This window comes from Tachypleus tridentatus, chromosome 4, assembly GCF_004210375.1.
Source record: "Tachypleus tridentatus isolate NWPU-2018 chromosome 4, ASM421037v1, whole genome shotgun sequence".
In the NCBI taxonomy this organism is placed as follows: Eukaryota; Metazoa; Arthropoda; class Merostomata; order Xiphosura; family Limulidae; genus Tachypleus; species Tachypleus tridentatus.
Genome location: NC_134828.1, coordinates 91,137,755 through 91,162,419, shown reverse-complemented (window position 1 = coordinate 91,162,419; position 24,665 = coordinate 91,137,755). Strand labels below are relative to the sequence as shown.

Below are 24,665 nucleotides of genomic sequence, written 5' to 3'. Positions count from 1 at the left end.
TTCATCAGTAGTATTCTGATAGTTGTATTTGTTAAACAGTCCAGTAACATTAACAGTGATCTGTTACTGTAACCTTGGCATTAACGTGCTGCATCATAAGTGTATTCTGATGGATTTTATTTGTTAAACAAACAGTAAATACTGACAGTGATCTGATACTGTAACATTCGCACACGCTGCATCAAGAGTAATATTCTGATGTTTCTATTTGTTAAAACAGTCCAAAATATCTAACAGTGATCTGATACACTCAACATTAAAGCAATGTCGCTTAATCATCAGTGGTATTCTAATAGTTGTAGTTGTTAAACAATAAAATACCATAAAGGTGACAACACTTTAACATTGTTACATATGCTATATCAACAAGTAGTATTCTGATAGTTGTATTTCTTAATCAGTCCAGTAACATTAACAGGAATCTGATACTGTAACACTGGCACACGTGCCCATCAGCGATTAGTATTATAAAGTTGTATTTCTAAAACAGTCCATAAACATAACATTCAATATTACGCGTCAAACACCTGCACACTGCTGCATCATCCGTAAAATTCTGATAGTTGTATTTGTTACACAGTCAAGTCCCATAAACAGTGATTTTCACTATGTAACTTGGCACACGTGCGTCATCAGTAGTATTCTGATAGTTGATTTGTTTAATAGTCAAATACCATAAACAGTGATCCAACGCTATAACATTGGCACACGAGCTACATCATCAACGGTATTTTGATAATTGTATTTGTTAAACAACGAAATACCCCAAAAAGTGATCTAACACTATAACATTGGCACATATGCCGCATGATCAGTAGAGTATATTCTGATAGTTGTATTTGTTAAACAGTCGAGTACCATAAACAGTGATATAACTCTATAAACCTCTTCGTATAAATATATACCTCTGCATAATTAGTAGTATTCTGATAGTTGTATTTGTTAAACAGTCCAGTAACATTAGCAGTGATCTGTTACTTGTAACATTGGCACTCGTACTGTATCATAAGTAATAATATTCTGATGGTTCTACTGTTAAACAGTCCAGCAACATTAAGAGTGATCTGATACTGTAAACAATGGCAATAACGTGCCATCGTGAGTAATATTCTGATAGTTGTATTTGTTAAATAGTGAAATTACATTAACAGTGATCTGATACTGTAACATTTAAACACTTCCTGCGTCATCAGGATTATTCTGAGATTTGTATTTGTTAAAATAAGTCAAGTACCATAAACAGTGAACCAACACTATAACATTAGCACACTATGCTGCATCATCAATAGTATTAACTGATATTTGTATTTGGTAAACAGTCCAATACCATGAAGCAGTGATCTGACACTGTAACATTGACACATATGCAGCATCATCAGTTGTATTCTGATAATTGTATTTGGTATGGCCAACCAAGTACCATAAAAGAGTGATCTAACACTATTACATTGGCACATATGCTGCATCACAAGTAATATTTTCTTGGTTCCATTTGTTAAACAGTCTAGTATCATTAACAGCGATGTGATACTGTGACATTGGCACACGTGCTAGCATCATCAGTAATATTCTAAAAGTTGTATTTGTTAAAACAGTCCAGTAACTAAAACAGTGATCTGATACTGTAATACTGGCACACGTGCTGCATCATGAGTAGTATCCTGATGGTTCAATTTGTTAAACAGTCCAGTAACATTAACAGTGATTTGATACTGTAACATTAGCACACGAGCTTCGCACTGGGCGAGTGGTATTCTGATAGTCATTTTATTTGTTAAACAGTCCAGTACCATAAACAGTGCCATTAACACTGAGCAACACAAGCACAATATTCTGTACTCTTCGCAGTAGTATTCTGATAGTTGTATTTGTTAAACAGTGTAGTAATATTAACATGGTCATTTGATATTCCAACACTGGCACACGTGCTGCATCATAAGTAAAATTCTGATGGTTCTATTTCGTTAAACAGCCCAGCAACATTAAGAGTGATCTGATACTGTAACATTGGCACATATGCAGCATCATCAGTTGTATTTCTGATAGTTGTATTTGTTAAACAGTCCAGTAAATCATTAACAATGATCTGTTACTATAACATTGGCACACGTGCTGCATCATCAGTATTATTCTGATAGGTGTATTTGTTAAACAGTCCAGTAGCATTAAGAGTCATCTGCATACTGTAACATTGGCACACGTGCTGCGTCATCAATAGTATTCTGATAGTTGTATTTGTTAAACAGTCAAGTACCATAAACAGTGATCCAACACTACAACATGGGCACACGTGCTGCATTCATGAGTAGTATTCTGAGAGTTCTATTTGTTAAACAGTCCAGTAACATTAACAGTGACCTGATACTGTGACATTGGCACACGTGCTGCGTCATCGAGTAGTATTCTGATAGTTGTATTTGTTAAATAGTCAACTACCATAAATAGTGATCTAACACTATAACATTAGCACATATTCTGCATCACGAAGTAGTATATTGATAGTTGTATTTGTTCTCAGTCAAGTCCCATAAACATTGATCTAACACTCTAACATTGACACATATGCAGTATCATCAGTTGTATTCTGATAATTGTATTTGTTAAACAGTCAAGTACCATAAACAGTGATCTAACACTATTACATTGGCACACGTGCTGCATCATCAGTATTATTCTGCTAGGTGTATTTGTTAAACAGTCCAGTAGCATTAACAGTCTTCTCATATGCTGTAACATTGGCACACGTGCTGTATCATCAGTAGCATTGACAGTCTTCTCATACTGTAACATTGGCACACGTGCTGTATCATCAGTAGTATTCTGATAGTTGTATTTGTTAAATAGTCAACTACCATAAACAATGATCTAACACTATAACATTTGCACATATGCTGCATCATGAATAGTATTCTGATATTTATGTTTGTTAAATATTGAAATAATATAATGTAAGTAACTTTTGCCATTGAAATTTCATTTTACGAAAGTGAGTGGATTAGTTTGTTCTATTTTGGTGCAAAGCTAGACAATGGGGAATCGAACCACGAACTTTAGCGTTGTAAATATTTGGGACACGAGTACCTAATAACGTCTGTTGTAGGCTGGTCAAAAACATTTTACAGTAAGATTAGATGGTATTCGTGTTTTGTGTTTATGTATTGTTCTTAAAATAATTTATTTTAACGTAAACTTTGTTTTTATTTACTGTTGAGCGGGGACGTGTGGTCTGTATATTTAAATTTTAAGCTGGCATTTTCTAAGAAAACCAATAATGTTGCATCTCATCGAAGTTATAAGAATTACTTGTTTCAATTTTCAGTGACTGAAAACAGCATTAACCATTAGTTGATATGTTAGACTTCGATTTTAATTAGTTTTATATGAGATTAGTCAGCACATGCGCTGTATTTAAGTATAGAATATGATGACGTGTATGATGTCATAAGTTTTATGCTTTATAAATGGTTACAGTTATTAGTGAAAAATAATCGGTGTTATGTATTTAGTTTTAAAAGGAAAGAAACTTTTCCGAATTGAGGTGTTCAGGGATATGTGCACCCTCTTTCGCCCACTCGTGAAGTTGGAGTTATTTAGTCCGAGAGGGTAATTCATTGTATTTTTAAGTATCTAAGAGGCTACTTCTTTGTACTGTTAAGTGTCTGAGAGGGTACTTGTTTGTATTGTAAAGTGTCTGAGAGGGTACATTGTTGTAATGTTAAGCTTTAGAGAGGGTATTTCGTTACATTGTTAAGCGTATGAGAGGGTTGGTACTTCGTTGTGGTGTTTTTAAAGAACATCAACAAGTAAGAAGGATATTCAGAGACAGCGAAAGCAAAGCTGATGGTAAAATCCAGTTGATGGTGGATCACAGGCAGAAAAGACGAGATCGGTAGTAACATCCAATTCATGGTGGATCAGAAGCAGAGGAAGAAAGGCTGATGGTAACACCTGGTTGATGATGGATCACAGGCAAAGAAAACAAGGCTGATGGTAATCTACGGTTGATTCTGGATCAGAGGCATAAGAGACCAGGTTGAAAGTAACATCCAGTTGATGGTAGATCAGAGGCAGAGGTGGGGAAAAAGTAAGACGGGAACTTATCAACAGAGCTCAATGGATCCCACGGCCAGTAAACAAGGTCACGTGTTGGCTGGGATCTATAAATTCAATGCTGAGGCTGGAAGCATAAAATCCAAATGCCTATAATTTTATGTGGGAAGAATGTGGAGTGTCCCGAAAAAACTCACATTCAAAGAGCGAGTGTTGAATATTCAACCTGTGCTGTGTCCACACTGAAAGGGATAAAACAACATTAGTTGTACATACTCGCAGTACAGACTAAAATGTCCCTTCCCAGTGGCACGGTGGTATGTCTATGGACTAATACTGCTAGAAACCGGGTTTCAATACCCGTGGCTGGAAGAGCACAGATAACCCTTTGTGCAGCTATGAACTTAATAACAAAACAACAAATAATGAACCTAGAGTGTGGCGCCACCAGTTGTTATAGAATATTGTCTATGCTGTTTTAGGAGCAAGGTACTTTTATATGGTAGACTGATTTCTATAGGGCGCTCGTCATGTAGTGTTGGGCGGCAGTTAGAGTTTCTTGTTTCTAATGTATGGCACTATTTATAGCCTACTATTGTTAATATTTTATTGAGTAATGGTTGGTTACATGCTCTGTGCAAATATTTAATTGGAGTGAATGTTGGAAGTCTAAAAGCTAATCTTAGGGCTCTGCTTTGCTGTAGTGCGTTGGCAGTGCTAATAGTATATTAGAGGCGATTTCACAGCCCTATTCTACTAGGGGTCGTATATATATATATATATTTATATGCTTTATAGACTTTTAAGGATGGTAGTAGATTGCTACCATTTATGTCTGGCTGCTATGAGTCCTAGCTGAGTTATTCTTTTACTGTTGGGTTTGTTTATGTTCTAATATGTTGAAGCCATGTGAGGCAGCTATCGAAGTTCTTGCCAAGAAACGTGGCTTAAGAGCATAGTTATATTTCTATATTACTTAATTTAAGTTTGAATTGTTTTGAAGTGATAGACTAGAAGCTGTCGGTAACTTTCAGCTGATAGACTGTTGGCTGTCAGTAACCTTATACTAATAGACTGGTGGGTGTCGGTAATTTTGAACTAATTGACTAGAAGCTGTCGGTAAATGTGAACTGATAGATTGGTGGGTGTCGGTAATTTTGAACTGATAGACTGGTGGCTGTTTGTAATTTTTTGAACTGATAGACTAGTGGATGTCGGTAACTTTGAACTAATAGACCAGACGGAAGGGAGTGGTTATTGACAATATCTGATCTCTTTTTTTTTTCGTATGAGAAGGATTTGATCATTGCTATTAGGATCGTCGGTATGTATTTAAAAGGTTCATGGCTCGTGCACATAGGCGTGAAAATTTTCGTCGTTTCAGTATGATATTGATCAGAGTTTTCTACTCTGATTTTTCACGATAGTAACTAGAAATACTGAGCACTGTCAAATATAATAAAGTCATGGGTCCCGCGTACCAACGCCTCGCGACGCCTCTGGTCACAGTTATAGCGTAACCATAGCTAATAGTGTGGAGTCCGACTACGCAATGTTTACGAGTGTATTATTATTACGGCCTCTAGCAGCAATGTGGCCTACCATAGTTCCATATAAGGTTTTATCATTTATTGTTTGATATTATATTTGCAAAGTGTTAAATGAAAACTGACACCAATCAAATAATTTACTTTAAAATATTTTATAGTTTTTAAAAGCTGCAATATTTAAAATTTTACTTTAAAATATTTGTTACTATATAGAGTGATATTATCTTTGCGATTTTCATTCGAATTCTTTAATTTATACATTCTAATGAGATTAACTAGGCCTTATTCGTGTCTATGAAAATACTTAAGTCCACCCTAGTGGAAGTTTTAAACATTAAACAAAGTTGATCTACACACTTGTCAGAACTTATGTTTGAACGTAAAGAACAATGTGAAGCGTTATGTCAGTCACATTATATCGTTTAACACTGAGGTCATCTGACACACAAGTGGAAACGTTAAACTTAAAGAATAATCGAACAAAAAAGTGTTTCATTCTGCAGTGAAATACAAAAAAGTATTACATATTATTTTACAATGAAAGTTGAAAACTAAAGGAAATAAATCTTGGACACGTTTCAGCGCCAAATAACTGTTGCGTCTCTTATGTAAAACCACATAAATTACAAAGTCTCTTGAACTTGAATACAAATACGACCGTTAGAATTCCGGAGGCAGAGTCGTATTGTTTTGTTTATTTAGATAGCAATAGGATAAAAGTTCTCCATGCCATGTCTATTACGGATTAGATCCATCAGTTCAACAAGTCTGCCTCCATTTTTGTATCCACTGTATTTCGAAGTTTTATCTACAAGATTTATTAACAGGAACTACGACATTTCCAAGAATATGAAAATACGAGACACTTGTAAACTATATCAGCGGTTTCTACGTGACTTACGTAAAATATGTCTTTACGGCGGTATTTGGACAGTTAGTCGCATTCGTATTCGTCACACTCCATATTCGTCAGTCATAACTCGTCGCAGTCTTTATTCGTCATATAGATAGGTGGTCACAGCTTAATTCGTAGTACTTGTAATAATTACTGGGCTAAATACTTTTACAACCGAAAATTAGGCTTAAGAAAGAAGTCTAAAAGTGAAAATAAGACAAAGTTTATTTTTACGGATACATAAAAATGACGTCATTATTCGATTCCAGTAAAATTTGACCAATAGGGAGTGCGAGGAATTTTGAATGCGACGAATTTTCCTAAACTCCTCTACCGCTCTGTGTGCCCAGTTTCAACAGATAGCTGTCTTACTCACGTACATTTCACAATTCCTACGTTGTACAAGGACTATAAATCCCCAACCACTCATCATTACTGGTTCCTCCTTATGTCTAATTATTTCAGAACAAACGTAGAGAACAGTCTCTCTGTGCTCGTGTTCTCAACAAACGGTGTGAGAAACAATGGTTTTCTTTCGGTTGTATCGTGTAGTGAATAAAGTTTCTGGTGTATTTCTGGAATAGATTGACTACAGCCACAAGACTTCGAAATCCAGTTATTGTTTTCAAGCCTAAGACGTTTAAAGTTTAGAAACTACTTAACATCATGATCTCTACTCACTCCTGTATACCACTCCACTGGTCTTGTGGGTGTTAGCTTCTTGTCGGAAGCGACAGAACTCAGTCGATCTGATTATCCTGAATGTGATTGGTATATACAGGCTGAATAATCTTAGAGGCAGTCTTCGTGTAAACAGAAGTACATACTAGTGTAACATTTATTCAACACACGAGCTTCGATCATGGCATGTGTGTTACCTGCTGTTGTATTGTAAAAATGGGATGTTTCTATACATAGGGACAGAAGACGACTACAGAGACCTGCCAATTTTTGTATCAAATATGTACGTATCTTCGCAAGTAGCATAGGGCAGAAATAGTAAACGTTACCAAGAGAGGGAGCGGATAGTGATGTTGATTCCATCAAGCCCGTCTACAAAGAGAAAGGATTTGTTTTGTTTGTTTGTTTTGGAATTTTGCACAAAGCTACTCAAGGGCTACCTGTGCTAGCCGCCCCTAATTTAGCAGTGTAAGACTAGAGGAAATGCAGCTAGTCATCACCATCCACCGCCAACTCTTGGGCTACTCTTTTACCAACGAATAGTGGGATTGACCGTCACATTAAAAGAGAAAGGAACATAAATGGAAAGGACAATTTTGACTTTACGAACTTGGATGATTGTCTAAGGTAACTCAGTGTTTAGTTGTGGCCAGTAGGAACTCACTACAAAGGTAAACCTTCCAGAGGACAGTGCACTGGTGTCACTAAAGTTGTAGTTCATTGCATTATCACATATCAGAAGTAAAAAATACAAAGTATTTTTATTAATGCCCCACGCTAGTACAACGGTAAGTCTACGGATTTACAATGCTAAAATCAGGGGCTCGATTCTCCTTGGTGGGTTCAGCAAATAGCCCGGTGTGGCTTTGCTATAAGAAAACGCACACGCATTTTTATTAAACAGCAAATATAAAAATATATCTCAGGACGGCTGGTGTGGATATTAGCACTTTTACTAACTAATATAGCAGAGAACAACGTTTCGACCTTCTTAGGTCATCTTCAGGTCAACGTTATTCTCTGCTTTATTAGTAAAAGTGTTAATACCCATACCGGCCGTCCTGAGATATATTTTTACTTCAAGTTGGTTTCTCGTCATCACGAAATACAAAAATGATTAAAATAAAATTTATAAATGCATCAAATATTACAGTTGAAACAAACATGAAAACTCTTACTTTTCAACACGTTAACGGGTAAATCCTAAAACGCTTCATTCTATTAGTCAAAGAACACATCCATAAGTACTAGTTCTGTATGGTATTGTTGTTGCATGCTCATATTAGACCCTGAAAAGGCTAGATTCTCAGATACTATCCTGTAAAATTTGTGTCTCAGGATATTCTCCTAGCAAGATAAAGTACCTGAATACACATTCAGGCATGGTCAGGTGGTTAGGGCACAAAGGGTCGCGGGCTGAAATCCCCTTCATGCCAAACAAGCTTGCTCTTACAGCTATGGGGACGTTATAATGTGACGGTCAATCCCGTTATTCGTTGGTAAAAGAGTAGCCCAAGAGTTGGCGGTGGGTGGTGATGACTAGCTTCCTACACTGTAGTCTTGAATTGCTAGATTAAGGACGGCTGGCGGAGATAGCCCTCGTGTGGCTTTACACGAAATTCAAACCAAACAAAAGAACTCTACTAACACTTGGATACTTCAGTTATCAGACACAGCTCTAAGATATTTTCCTGGCAAAACCAGGTCTCCCTAACTTCCCCCCTTGAACGATTTGATAACTAGATACTGAAATCCTGGACATGATTTTAGATACTACGATTGTCAGCTATCTTTATGTTTGTTTGTTTGTTTTTTTTTGGGGGGGGGGTACTTTTGTAACAAAGCAAGGTTCCTGGGTACTTTCCGCGAAATATTTCGGTTTTCTTATACAAAAAATACAAAGTAATATTTTATGCCTACCCGTGAACACTTTGGGAACGAGGTTTTGCACAATATAAATGTTAATTTCTCAGTTATTCCAAGTTTTGTTTTATATTATTAAACTGTTTATGGATTCACATTTCTTGCCAAAATGTACGAAAAACTTATATTTTATCTATTGTAGAATATAAGCCTTAAAATGAAAACCTCTGGTACATTAAGTATTCACATCTTAGTGATTCACAACATTAATAAAATACGTTATGGCGTAATAAACGTAAATCTGATTTGAAGTACCACCCAGTGACGAATCAGCCAAATGATAACAACTAAATAAACCGTTTGGTTAAAGTTAGTCATTTTGTATTGGTACAAAGTAATCAAACTCCGCATTCCTTTTGCAAACTTCTAGTAAATTCTACTTACTGAGGAAGAATTTTCCTTTCCTTTTCTAATAGCCAGTTAAAAATTTAAAATTTACTAAGTTTTAGAACCTTCGACAAACTTATCATTTTATTGTAAATTTTTGACATTATAATTAACCAACCAGGCCATTGTCAATAAAACAGACAGCCAGGTGACTATTAAGCAATCATTCAAGAACCAATAAACTAACCATGCAGCTAGCCATCCAATGAAATTCTAATAGTTAAGAACCAATAATTCATTCAACCAATAAAATTCTATTAATCCAGCCAAGCGGCAAAACAGCCAACCATTCGAATATCAATACGACAACCATGTAGCAACCAGTCAGATACCAACAAGCTAGCCAACCAAGTATTAGAACTTTGGAGAATCATTCAACCAGCCAAACATTCAAGTTTCAAAAATGAGGAAAATCACCTATTCCATTACCAACAAGTCAATAAAACAACCAACCAGTTATCAAGTACAATAAGATCAATCAACCAAGTATGAAAAAGCCAGCTCAGAAACCAGCCATTCAACAAAATATAAACCAACCAACCATTGAAATACCAAAAAGCCAGCCATGCAAGTACCCAGCCAATCTAGTAACAAAAAATAATCATGAAACCAACAAGTCAACCAAATTTCATCAAGCAGTCAATAAAATACCAACAACCAAACAGTCAGACAAATGTCAACCAGTCAAGTACCAACAAGCCAGGCAACAATCAAACAGTCAAACAAATGTCAACCAGTCAAGTACCAACAAGCCACCTAGCAAGAAATCAGTCAGTCAAACAAGTATCAATCAATGATCCTAGCCTCAGTTAGCTAACCAAATGTCATTCAACAAACCAGACAACCAAATATCAACCAATCACCCAGGCAAGTGCCAACCGGCAAGTTAACTTTGTATCAATCAATCATCCAGTCAACTAATAAGAATTTAACAGCCCAAGTATTAATCTATTAATGAGACATTTACGAAGCAAATCAATTATTAATCAGTCGGTCAAGTATCAACCAATCACGTATTAGTGAACCAAATAGTCAAGTATCCACAAGCCGTTAAAGTGTCAACCAACCAAACAATCACGTTCTTACGTACCAACCCAATCATCCATGTTATCAGTTATAACATCTACAACCTATGTTGTAATATCTCATGGGTATGATTGGTTATGTGAAGTAGGCATTGAAACTTATAATGTAAATTTTATTTGCTTAGGCTTTCGAAGCTTCGACACAACCTTAAGGTATTTCAAGATTTTTGACTTTATAAACGAAACAAAAACTAGCCACGAAATAGAGACGTTGTACAGGTGGGTTATCCAGCTGGTTGTTCAAATAACTTTCAAAAACAGATAATGTAATCAAGTTTGAGAAAAGAAAAAAAAACATAAAGCTTTTGTAAAACGTCGGAATATGAAACATTTGCAGTTAAAATGTTTTTTCTGAACAGAAAAATAAACAATAACTGAACGATGGCAGAACCATCAAAGCTGCATAGAAATAAGTTACTTTGTTGTCTTACAAAATTCGTTCAAAATAGATAACTCAGAACTTACAATTTTTAACGTAAATCGTAAGTATATATTCACCTAGAAAAGCAGATAGACCGATACAGAAATAGCCTTTTTTCAGAGTATTGCCCTGCGGCTAGTGTGTTTGAAAAAGTTCATGACACATTCAAACAGCTTCTAAACGTCCCAGTAATGAAATCTGAGGAGGATGGCATACTTTAAGCCAACATGCTATCCTGTGAAACGCCATCCGTTTAGATCAGTAGAGTGGGGGAGAATATATATATATATATATATATCAATACTTCCGTTTAGTGAAAGCACTCAAAGTCACTTGCGATTCACTTACGAAGCATTCTGTCAGCCTATAATTTTGTTTTCGGCTTCTGACGGAATACGCAGAGATGTGTATATACATACGACTTTACATGCGAACGAAGGCGTAAATGAATTTTCTGCTTCACGTAATTCTAACCAAAGTGCACCTCATGCAACATTCAGCATTTACGAACTGGAAGTCTGAACTGTGCAAGAAGCTGGCTAGAACAATTGGCTTAAACAATTTTTTAGCATAACATGCGCTCCAGTTTGCTAATTTCTAAGTCCTTCCACATCGTTTCCATTAGGTGAGTCAAGAACTTCTGTGTGATGAAAAAGTGAATTTTCGAGTTAAAATACGTTTGATGGCGTGAGTCATCTCTTGCTCTTTGTTTTTCTCTGCTTGCGAACATGAACTGTTGGATGTGTGGTTTATCTTGCTGTGTATACAAGTACACACATCCTCTGTTCCTTTGCATAGGTTTAGTTATGCACAAAAAACTCATAAATGCTGAGCCCTCCAGTGGCTCAGCGGAATATCTGCGGACTTACAACGCTAAAAACCGAGTTTCGATACCCGTGGTGGGCAGAGCACAGATAGCCCATTGTGTAGCTTTGTCCTTAATTCAAAACAACAACATAAATGCAGATATCTTAGAATCATAAAATGAAATGGGTGACAGAAGCGTCTTTCAGTTATTAATTGTGTGTTTCAGATACCATGGTAGCACGGTTTAATTGAGTGTTTGTTACTGAGCGCAAATGTGTACAATGGGATATCTGCGCTGTGCCAACCAAAATGGCGAAGCCGCGTTTTAAAGTTATAAGCTTTCAGATCTGGAGACTGGAAACACGAATACGTTCGCGTTGTCATTTTGAAATTTTGTTTACATTTCGAACATTTTACTACCACATGAAAACTCAGAATAAGATGATTCGACGTAAAACAGATTTATTTTTCAGCTTATATGATCAAACTTTCCCACAGAGCAAAATCACGTTTTCTTGTGGATTGATTAAACGTGTGAAAACACAAAGAAATGTCCAAAGTAATCATATATATATATATATATAAGTATGCAGAACATTTCTATTGTTTAATTAACAGCGTGATGTTTTACTATAATTTGCTTAAAAACATATAAAAATATAATATAACAGGCGGAGGTAATAAAAATAGATATAGACTGAAGCAAGATACATTGTTAAAAATTATATATTAATATACAGTAATGTCTACAGCTTAATTATTAATATTAAACTATAATTTACAACAATAAGAAGTTTCCGCAAAATTAACTATTATTTTACAAATATATGAGTGTGTTTAACAACAGGCATTCATTTGTTAACAAAAATAGATAGCTATTTACAACAATATACTCAGTTAATATAGGGCCCGACATGGCCAAGCGTGTTAAGGCGTGCGACTCGTAATCTGAGGGTCGCGGGTTCGCATCCCGTTGCGCTAAAATGCTTGTCCTTTCAGCCGTGCGGGCGTTACAATGTGATGGTCAATCCCACTATTCGTTGGTAAAAGAGTAGCCTACGAGTTGGCGGTAGGTGGTGATGGTTAGCTGCCTTCCCTCTAGTTTTACACTGCTAAATTAGGGACGGCTAGCGCAGATAGCCCTCGAGTAGCTTTGTGCGAAATTCAAAAACAAACAAACAAACTTAGTTAATAAACGTATGCATTACATTAAAATATACTTATTTAATAAAAATAGACAGCAGTTTGGAACAATGTGCACTGTTAATAAAACTAAATGTTAACCTACAACGACATGTGTTTTTAATAAGAGTAAACATATGACATATACGAATAAAGTAAGTTCTTTATGATTTTGAAACATTTGTGAAACAACCACAGGTTCTTGTAGACGTTACGGTGCGAAACATTTGATCACGAAAATATTTGAAACTGTAATTGAACTGAAATTTAAAAGCTTTTCTTTGTTCTGTATTTCTAGTTCTGAGTACATGACAAACATACGTATGTTAAAATATATTAATTAAGCTGAGAAAAGAAAACATAAATCACTGCTAGTTGAGTACATCTGTCATCAAATCACTTAAATATTTTTAAACATAGTTTATTATCTGTGGTTTAATGGAAACATTAACAATTTGATTACGTTGTTGGAAATTATCTAATTAACTATCCACAGATAACTTGGTGAACTAGAGACACGTAAAATTAAGTCTGACATATTTGTTTCCTAATGGGTCAACAATAAACTCGACAGTTTATAAGTTTAAAATTTGGTGTTTGATCCCTGTAGTCGTCACAGCTTTGCGGTAAAGTGAATAAAACCAAACTGATTTATAAAGAAAATGTGTGTTTTTTAAAAAGAGAAACACATAACAACAAATACATAGGTATAAATAAACTCATATTAAGATATTATATTAAGTTAATGATATAAAACGTGATAGAAATACATTAAAAGTGTTATTTTTATGTAATATACATATGATTACAGAGCCGCAAAGATATGTAGAAATATTACAAAAAGTTGAAAAGCTTGAATACTAAGATCCAATAATTCATCAGTCTAAATGATTAAAAATTTATGACACGTCAACGAACCGGGTCTTTGATCTAATATTTTGTGTCTAACTCCGCCTACATCTTAACAGGAACTGGCCTACTTCTTTTATTATTGGTTGATCCCACCCTTACTGCGCACGCCTCTTTCTGTACAACTTTCAAGGTTTTGTCACTTTTATCAAGCACTAGTTTAAACTTTCATGGTAGGAAGAACAGTTCTTTGCTCGGAGAGTCTAATCGGCAGTGCTGATGTCCACATCTGTAGAATATCAAGTTATTCTTTATAATGAATAATAATTAACGTTTCTGATAACAATACGTGTAGCTTCGTCTATAGCGAAATATAAATATATAACTATTGACCACTAAAACTAGCCATGTATGTATGATTATTCTCATAATAAATACACAGTTCAGTGCAATATTTAAATTGACGACATGCGTGTACGTATGGGTACTTTTATGTCGAATCAACAGATTGAAATAATGTTTACCGCTAGAATTATCCATTCGTATGTGTTTGGGTATAAATATGCGTGATAACGCAGTTTAATTCAATGATGAAAGCTAGAATCAAACGTGTGACCCAGAGTTTGATACAGAAACGTATAATATGCTTCAGTTATGACATCTAAAATCAACTGTATGTCTATCAGGTAGATTGATGGATATGAACTACACAGTTTAACTCAGAGGCATGGTACTGAAGGATAGACAATTTAACACAATAATATGGTTAGAAGCAACCATGTGCGCCTGTTTATGTATATCTACGTTTCCCGGGGAAGGTATAGTGCAGATGAATTCATACGTTAACATAAAATAGAACTCTGCAGCGCTCTCAAGGAAAGCCTGCTCAAAGGGGGGGGTACTGACAACAATATATTAATTATATAGGACAGTTATTATAGCACATAAATAAATAATTATAATTATTGGTAACAACACAATAATAGCATTATTATTGTAATACTAACAAGGGTATTTATGGTAATACGGCAATAAAAGTTTACTGAAAAGTTTAATTCGGTTGTTTGTTTTATGACATGGCTTCTAAAATATGTATTGTAATTAAAACACATACAGTTATTCCCTACCAGGAGATTCCTTGGCGAATATTAAAACAACCTGTCGGTTTGTAAATGAGATTATATAGATACTGTTTTGAACAACGGCAACAAGTCTGGTTATGTATCGATATGACATTGTGTGATAATAATACTATGTAACACAAATTGTGTTACTGGATAGTATGTATTATTACTTAATTGCTTATGTTGTAAAAGTACAGAAAATGGCCATTATTCCCTTCAAACCTTGCTTTTGTGACCTGGATAATGAAATTTAGAAATTTACCTATTTTTCTATGTAAAAACGGACAAATTTGCACATTTTCATTTATATAAGATCTGAATGAAACAACATATGAATCAAGATTGAGATGTGTTTGTAACTAGTTTATATAAAAATGTTTAGAATGACTTGTTACTTGCACACCTTCATCTAAGAAATCCCACTCCTTGAGCTTAGATGTCAAAAGCTCGGCATTCGACTTTGTTACACCAAGATATATGATCAAGTCAATGAGGTCTCTTTGGTTGGGGTAGTATGGGTTTCTCTCACAAACTGGTCCTCTGAAATTGTAATCTGGATATCCAACGTCTACATCTTCTGATTTGCTGCTCTCTTCTGAGGATGGCTGCTTTCTTTCTGGCGGAGTGGGTACAGGTAGCTCAGGGCAGTGTGGCACTGGGGCGATGAATGATGGATGGTCCGGATACATGATAGCAGATGTATTCTTGCCAACCCACGACGTTTAGAAGGGTCCACCATACAGAAGTGTCAACTGCTTGAGTGGTCAGTGGGTTCACATCAAATTCTTGGAATAGCGAACTTCATGGCTCTCTTTTCCCCTCTGTACCATCCTGCAAAATAGCAAAATAAAATTGTTATTAAGAAGAATAAATTTATTTCTTCACAACTAATGTGTAAGAGGTTCATGCAAAATATTTTGTATGTGATATATTTTTATACTATCGGAATTTTTAAAAAAATAAAATATATATAAATTTTAAAATGTCTGAAATTTGTATAATATAAAATCTTACTATTCAGCAAGCAAACATTGTCCGTCTTACCTTGTAGAGTTCTTCTGCACTGCTCGTAGGTAAAACGAGGTGCCCAGGGTTTGTCTTGATCCCTGACAGGCATGTCGAAATATGTCTTGTAGGGTTCACACATTTTAGCAGATCGTGTCACAGAGTACTTTTTCGTTATTGTCTTGATAAATTGGCCACATACATAGCAAAATGCGTCTGGAGAATGTTTGCAGCTTCTTTTTTGTGTTTTGTGTAAAAGCAGTTCAAACTCTTTACTTTAGCCTATCCATGAATTAGGCCTTAATTTCAATTTATCAATAAAACCTAATATTTATTAAAAGTCGATAACTGAAATCTAATACTTTCATGTATAATTTAATTCATTGGAATTTCTACCTTAAAGGGTATCGTATGTGTACATCAGCTAGGCAGGGTCAGAAACCTCCTAAGGTTCAAGTGTTGCCGTCCAGCAGCATCTGCCGCCACAAGGGCCTTAGTAGCCTTTTGCATTGAATAATATAGTTTGTTATTGCTTTTATAACCTGCCCACAACTGAAATTGTAAAGTGTGTTTAGTGGCATCACTTCTTCAACCTTGGACTCATCGACCCGCAGCCCGAAACGTTAGACACCAGCCTGTGAAATAGAATATTATTATTGAATGTAATGCTATTTATGTTTGAAAGAACAGCATTTTCCTTAGCGACCTAAAGCTTCAGACTTTAGATATGAATTACGTTCATTTAATAAATTTTGTTTACAAACAATAAAGTAATTTATGTAATTTAATTTATTCTTAAATTACTTTTAAAACTGTTCGTGAACAATACTTTCTAAGTATTGCTTTTAGAAAATGATAGAAAATATAGTTCTAATTACGAATGATACTTGTCTCGCAGGCCCGGCATGGCCAGATGGTTAAGGCACTCGACTCGTAATCCAAGAGTTGCAGGTTTGAATACCCGTCACACCAAACATGCTCGCCTTTTCAGCCGTGGGAGCGTTATAATGTTACGGCCAATCCCACTATTCATTGGTAAAAGAGTAGCCCAAGAGTTGGCGGTGGGTGGTGATGACTAGCTGCCTTTCCTCTAGTTTTAAGCTGCTAAATCAGGGATGGCTAGCGCAGACAGCTCTCGTGTAGTTTTGCGCGAAATTCAAAACAAACAAACAAACAATTTTAATTAATAATCTCAACAATAAAATTTAGGATTCTGATTCCATCGATTGGCAGCAGGTTTTTTAACATACGTTGGGAATCATTACATGTGGAAAGTTCTAGGTTCGATTGCTCGTTACCTCATTATAATTAATATTTTGCCAATAGCTATAGTTATGCATTTGATTCTTGTATTATATTCACATAAAAGGCGTAAATAGCATTTTTCTTATAAATTGAGCCTAATATGTAAGCGATGTATGAAACTATATATGTAAACATCTTTTTGTTACAGAAACAAAAAAACAATCGTAGATCACTGTGAAACCAAAAACAGCTGTGAAAAATAGAACGTTTTTAAACAAATATTTCTGGTATTGTTGAAAAACATTAAGGCTTAATAACACGTCTTTTATACATACTTGCTATAGATATGTACGTAATCTACGAAAACAAGTGCACATTTTGTTCATGAAATATTTACGCTGACACATTGACTTTGATCTTTGACTTATGACCTTTCAAAGCTAATAGGGTCTGCAAAATTTTTATGTAGTATCAGTTTGGTTAAAGTCCATTCGTTTAATCTTAAGATACATTGTCAATAAGATAATATCGGGACGGATGAACTAACAGATGTGGGCAAAGAAATAGTTCCACGATGCTTCACAGAGAGGGTCATAAAGATCAACATGTCAGGAATTTGTAAAAGGAAAAAGCTAATATAATCACTTCCGTTTCCTATCAATCAAGAAAAAAAAATTAACACAGGTGAGCTCAAATTAAAAACGTATAAAGAAAGATAGAGCACACAAACAATACCAGTGGATACGCTAAACAATATAATGGATCGAAACACATTGAACCAGTCGGACCATATCTGATCTAAACATCAGACACTTTTTTTGTTTTTGAGAAACTGGAAAGATTAAGGAGAGGATGCAATTAATAATTGCAAAATTTTCAGTTTGCCCCTGAAAAAGGAAAGTACATGATTCAAAAGCGCTCGGATTGCTGGGTTTTTTATTGTTTTATATTAAGAGCTTTTGAACCAGCGTGCTGTTTTTTTAATTATGAGTAATAATTAATTAACTAATGCGATTTCCAATCCTATGTATCATCTGAAACACCACCTATATCTCGGTTTTAGAACGAACGTCTTGTTTCTGCTTAATGTGTAGTATCCAATCAACACACTTTGAATGACGTGTCTGCTCTTTGTTACGTCAGATCTGGTAAGTTCTCTGTTTAAACTTGCAGAAATCTGCATCGACAGTTCTCCATACTGCAGGATTACACTTCACAGTTTTAGTCCTCTCACACGCTGTTTACACGAATTATTGTGTTAGCGCCCTAGAAGGTAGTTCTCTTGAATTAAATATACATCATATTATTCAAGTTACTGTAATAACATTACAATATAAAGCATCGCATACAATAATATATAAATTAGGATACATTTTTTTTTAGTTCTTTTAAACCTGAACAATACACTTTTAGTGCTATGTCATTTCTTTCTTCAGAAAATTAATGTCAATGGCTTGTGGTCAGGATACTCAATTCATAATATGCGGATCGTGAATTTGAAGCCTGTTAAAAACATGTTTTCAGTCGAGGATCAGTTCCACTATTTGTTTGTTTAAACAGTAGCCTCAGAGTTGACAGTGAGTGGTGCTTAATAGTTTTCCATGGGCCCGGCATGGCCAGGTGGGTTAAGGTGTTCGACTCGTAATCCGAGGGCCGCGGGTTCGAATCCCCGTTGCACCAAACATGCTCGTCCTTTCAGCCGTGGGGGCGTTATAATGTTACGGTTAATCCCACTATTCATAGGTAAAAGAGTAGCTCAAGAGTTGACGGTGGGTGATGATGACTAGCTGCCTTCCCCCTAGTCTTACACTGCTAAATTAGGAACGGCTAGCGCAGATAGCCCTCGAGTAGCTTTGTGCGAAATTCAAAAAAAAGTTTTCCGTGAATTTCAACAATATTATTTTTTAAGCGAATTGTCACTAATTTCTCAAGTTTAAAAAAACTGGGTTAATTATTAGTCCACTAATATTTTGTTTAATTTACATGAAAATATCCAACTGAATCCTCAAAACTTTCGGTGTAACTTAAACCTTTCAATCTTTTCAGTTATCGTGTGCTAACAACTCGAGAATTAAACTGATCAGTTGTTGCATTGTACGAGAGGTTGATATCTGTGCCTAGTTTGCACTGAAAATGGTATTGTGAACATTGTATAACATACTGTTATTAATCCTATTGACAAAGTCTTTTGAGTTAAACCCTAACAACTCGCACTATATCCTAGATAAGTTTAACTCATTTGTACTGGGTCTTTTCAAAACCTTGGTAAGGTTGAAATCATTAGGGGAGTTTTATATATGTATATATATCAATATACCAGCAACTGTTTGTTCAGCGCATATACAAATATCAATGAACAAAACAAGATCAAGCAGAAAAAAACAACAAAATTAAGTCTTTCCATAAATTGAAAGTATCTCCAGGATACAGGTTATAATGTGAGATATAAAATGTACCCTAGGTTTTGGACGTGACTGAAGAGGTAGGAACCACACTGCGGTGGGGATACACTGTCTATAAGTCTTAACCTCATGAACAAATTGATAAAAATTAAATAAAGTCATAAAAAGATAGGAATTAGAAGAGAAGGATGTGGGTGCTCAAGCCCACGAGGACCCACATCCATATCACCTTTTATGCCTGCAGACAGTTGTGGGAAGGTAACTGCTCTCCAAAATATAATAACAGAAACATAAGATAGTTCCATTTGGGGGTAAGTAAGATAAACTTACGTAACTTCTGAGGTTGGTATTACAGTAGTATGCTAGTAATTTAAATTAATTAGTAGAACAGTAGACAAATTATACTAGTACAGAGTTGTATATATATATACATACATACATACATACATCGGTGATACCAAAAATTAGGCTTAGTATTCAATACATAATATCATCAGAGAAAAAAGAAAAAAATTCTGTGTGCCAAGTTTTTACGCTGTAGCTCCTCATAGAGGCTACTTAGACATTATTTTTGAAAATTCGGAGAATACCAAGAAAATCATAATTATAAACACTGTATAGGAATATTAATTTATCACGTTTTCAGCATATCAACTTGAACGAAGTATTAAAAGATTTATAGAAAGCTTCCTTTGTACTGTTTTAATGTTAAAACCTTGATTACTTAACTACGAAATGTGTAGATATTTTGTTGTTATTTATTGGCGCATGCGCATTAGAGAACAACAAACTTTTGTTGTTTTGTTTTTTTTAGTACAACTTATCGAAATCTTATTTCGGATCAAATCATATTTACTGATCACTTCCTAATTAATTTGGCATTTTGGTTAATAAATAAGACTTTCAAATAAGCCATTATAGAATTTTTTCACTGTTCAATCTAGTTACTCGAATATTTCTAAATTATCAATCTTTGCCCTATGTCAGGAGTAACCTAGCCTAGCCTAATAAAAAAAGTAAAACGTAAAGCGTTGGTCTTATTTCATTTCAAGGAATGACTCACTACGTCTCACATCACACTTATTCAGTTAAACATTAAGAATCGATAGTGGGTTCAGTTAAAGTCTGTTTCCGAAGGGTGAGGAAAAGATTAGACGTAATTACAAAACAAAAACGAATCGGGGTAAGTGAAACAGGGCTGCTACAACCATCAAATACGCGTTCACATGATATGGTACGGTTAGAGAGCAAATCTACCCGGTGTATATCGCTAGTATTAGGAGCATTTTAACGGTGAACAGAAAGTCCGTAAAGTTATATTTTATTCTATTTTCTGAGAATTCTTATGTTAACGAGTTGTTATATTCATTACCATTAAGAGGTTACGAAGGCCATATCCTCGGTGTTTTTTTGTATATGAATTTGGACAGAAATTGAGATATATGTATGAACATTGATTGAGACAGGTATATATCATGAAATCTAAGTTTGACCTTCGTGTAATGCAGGCTCCATTTATAATGATGTCCATATAGATAGAGAACTATCAAGATACAGCACGTGTTTCAGTTTTAATATCGATAATTTGTATGGTACATGAAATAATATATTGAAACTATTCTAGTAGTAATTACCTCACAAGAAAAATATGGTAGTGTTTGTTCCACTGTTCGGGGTAATGTTGTATGCTAAGTATGATGGCTTCAGGATTATCCTGTGATGTAGTGGAATGCCGTCCATTAAGGACCTGTTGCCCCATCTACCCTCCCCCACGTTTTGTCCCTACATAATCTACCTTAGGCATGATAACTATGTGAGAAATCTTCGTTTCGAATCGAAGGAATAACAAGGTAGAAATACAAGACAAACTGACTTGACTTTTGTGCATTTCAGCTTTTGAAATGGAATACTATTCCAACACTAAACTTCCACTTGCAAATCTTGTTTCTCAGCAGAGTGATTTACAGTTGAACAATTTATTATTTTACCTTCGTTTCATTAGCTTGGGATCTAAAGTTAGTTTATGACTTATGGAAAGACAGTAAAAAAAGATACTAAGAAGGTGTTCCTTGGGCATTTTGTAAGTTCTAGTTGGTGGTGTTTTATGTTCTTCAAGAATGTTACCAAAGCTCTGGAAAAAATCTATCGATTTCTGATCTCCTAAACCCGATTGCTCGTGATAAAGGTCTTGATTCAGGTAGTCGTAGAGAAAGTTGAGGGTGTCTGAAGGAAGAGGAAGCCATAGAACCAAACTTTCCCTGCTTCTGAATGTCTTGCCAAATGGATACTGTTTTTTACAATGATCTGCTAAACCAGATTTCAACCACTTCACAGTATCGTAATGCTAAAATACGTGTCACGTATTGTAACAATGTATTCATAGCTTGTTTCTCTACTGACTCGGCAGAATTACATTCCTGTCCTACCCACTCGAACAGATTGTGTTGAATTAACATGGTCATATTGATTGCTTGAGGAATCGTGAAACGTTGTGATGTTTGCCTAAGAGGCATCTTCTTTGTCTTCACGCTGTTTAGAGAGATTTCAAAGTTTGAAGGATAGTAATTTATTTGAGAAGATTTATTTGTGTAGTTTCGCACCAATTTCTAAAGGAATATCGTTTAATGACAAAACTTTATGTTTGTATAAAGACCTGGTAACTTTTTTGGCTACAAGACACTGACTTTCAATTCAGATCATCACGACGAATTGATGTCACTTTAACCTTGATGGTTGGTTAAACTTCAGTAACTATGTGTTGTTTATACTGCTTTAAGCTAAAAAACAACGAAACGTTGGAGAAAATATTGGTCAGCGTTCGGTACTCTTATGTATTCAGTCTCTCTGGAGTTTCGTGTAATTATAATGTGAGGTAAAACCGTTCGCCATTACCTCTCGTTGACAAAAGTGTTTTTTTTCTCCCAACTGATATTTTAAGTAATACATATAGAATTTTGTAGTCCTGGCGTTCACTTTGTCTCTTTGGACAATAATGCTTTCCTAGCCGCACGGCAATCTTAACTCCTAATTAACTTCAAAAGCGTAAGAATTTTATGGATTCGTTTTACCTTCTTTGATGTTTTTTTCGGTGGAAAACAGATGACGAATCTGGGCTTTAAGTGCAAAGTTAGGTTGCTGTAAGTAGTAAAAGCGACATGGTCCGGCATGGACAGATGGGTTAAGGTGTTCGACTCTTAATCCGAGGGTTGCAGGTTCAAATTCCCGTCACACCAAACATGTTCGCCCTTTCAGCCGTGGATGCGTTACAAAGTTACGGCTAATCTCACTATTCGTTGATAAAAGAGTTGCCTAAGAGTTGACTATGGGTGATGAGGACCAGCTGCCTTCCCTCTAGTTGTACATTGATAAATTAGAGACGTCTAGCGCAGATAGCCCTCGTGTAGCTTTGCACAAAATTAAAGTGAAAAACAACAAAAAGCAAACCGAATGTCTAGATTTGTATCACAATTATTTTGTTGATTGTTTTTGTTTTCATAAACTGTCGTATACACATTTTTGCGATCAGGTAAAATCGATTATTACCGTCCCTAATTTAGTAGTGTAAGACTATAAGGAAGATAATTACTCATCACAACCCACCGCCAACTCTTGGGCTACTCTTTTACTAACGAATAATGGGATTGATCGTCACTATATAACGCCCCTACGCCTGAAAGGAGAGCATGTTTGGTGTAACGGGGATTCGAACCCGCGACCCTCGGATTAGAGTCGAACGCCTTAACCCACCTAGCTATGCTGGGCCTTTACAGTGACATAGCAAAGAAACAAAACATGTTGTTTGTTTGTTTTGAATTTCGTGCAAAGCTACTCGAGGGCTATCTGCATTAGCTTAATTTAGCAGTGTAAAACTAGAGAGAAGAAAGCTGGTCCTCATCACACATAGTCAACTTTTAGGCTACTCTTTTACTAACGAACAGTGGGATTTATCGTCACATTATAATGTTCCCACAGCTAAAATGGCGAGCAAGTTTTGTATGACGGGGATTCGAACCTGCAATCCTTAGATTACAAGTCGAGTACTCTAACCACCTGGCCATGCCGGGTATAGAAATTTGGATTCGTATAAAACAAAGGAAGTAAAACCAATTGTCACAGAGGAACTAATGTATAATTTTTCTAAACATTGTTTAAAAAAACCCATCAAAATTTCATCCACGAAATAGACGAGAACAAGAGTGTTTTCTTTCAAGTTTTTGTTATATATTTAACACCACAATACACATACAGGCTTATTGCGTTGTATTTAATGTGCACGTGCTGTCCAAGGTTTTTAGGGATAATCATAGAGAATCATGTAACTTGTTCATGTGGTACAGAAGTTTTGATATATGCTGCCAACTATTCTTCCGCTCAGCAATGACTAAAGTCTTTATTTTGTGTTTTCGAAATATAATGAATATCCCCTAAAGTCGGCACCTCCCTAGAATAAAGACTTCATGAAATGTATAATTTTACAACAAAACCAACAAAAAAAGAAACACAGCTATCAGCAACAAGTTGCTTTACATGTTTTCGCCATAAACACGTCTCTAATTAAAAGTTACATTACAGTTAGTTTTACCTATTCAAGGTTATTACAATCATTGGTTCAGATTTCAGTAACGTTGTAATAATTCGTATAATTGATCCAGTTATGTGAGGACCTTGGTATCCTTCTGGTCTTAAACAGTCAAAATTTTATTTTAGGGACATATCAAACACTTGGTGTTTGGAATACGTTCTATTAATTTGAAAGGTTTCAACACAACAATCTGCGTAGCCTTGTCACCGCTACATAACTTGAGTCATAACGTGTGTGAAAGAGCACTCGGTGTGTGACTTTTGTAACCTTCTGTAGGTTATGTTAAGTGAGTATCGTAATAATGTGGATTACTTCTACAATACCGTGGGTACAAATCTGAGACCATCCCTCAAAATGACTAATTTTAAATGTTTTGTGTTACAGTGTAACTTAAGAAAGTACAACAGATAACAACACATGTTTATTTGAATGAATACAATAAACCTACAATGATTACCCAGGATTCTATGGGTAGAT

At 35.4% G+C, this 24,665-nt stretch overlaps 1 protein-coding gene across 3 annotated transcripts in view; it reads right to left on the bottom strand.

The window, feature by feature from the left end:
* Window positions 1–24,665, bottom strand: part of LOC143249675 (semaphorin-2A-like) — a 328,919-nt gene that overhangs the window by 213,705 nt on the left and 90,549 nt on the right. The window lies entirely within an intron of this gene.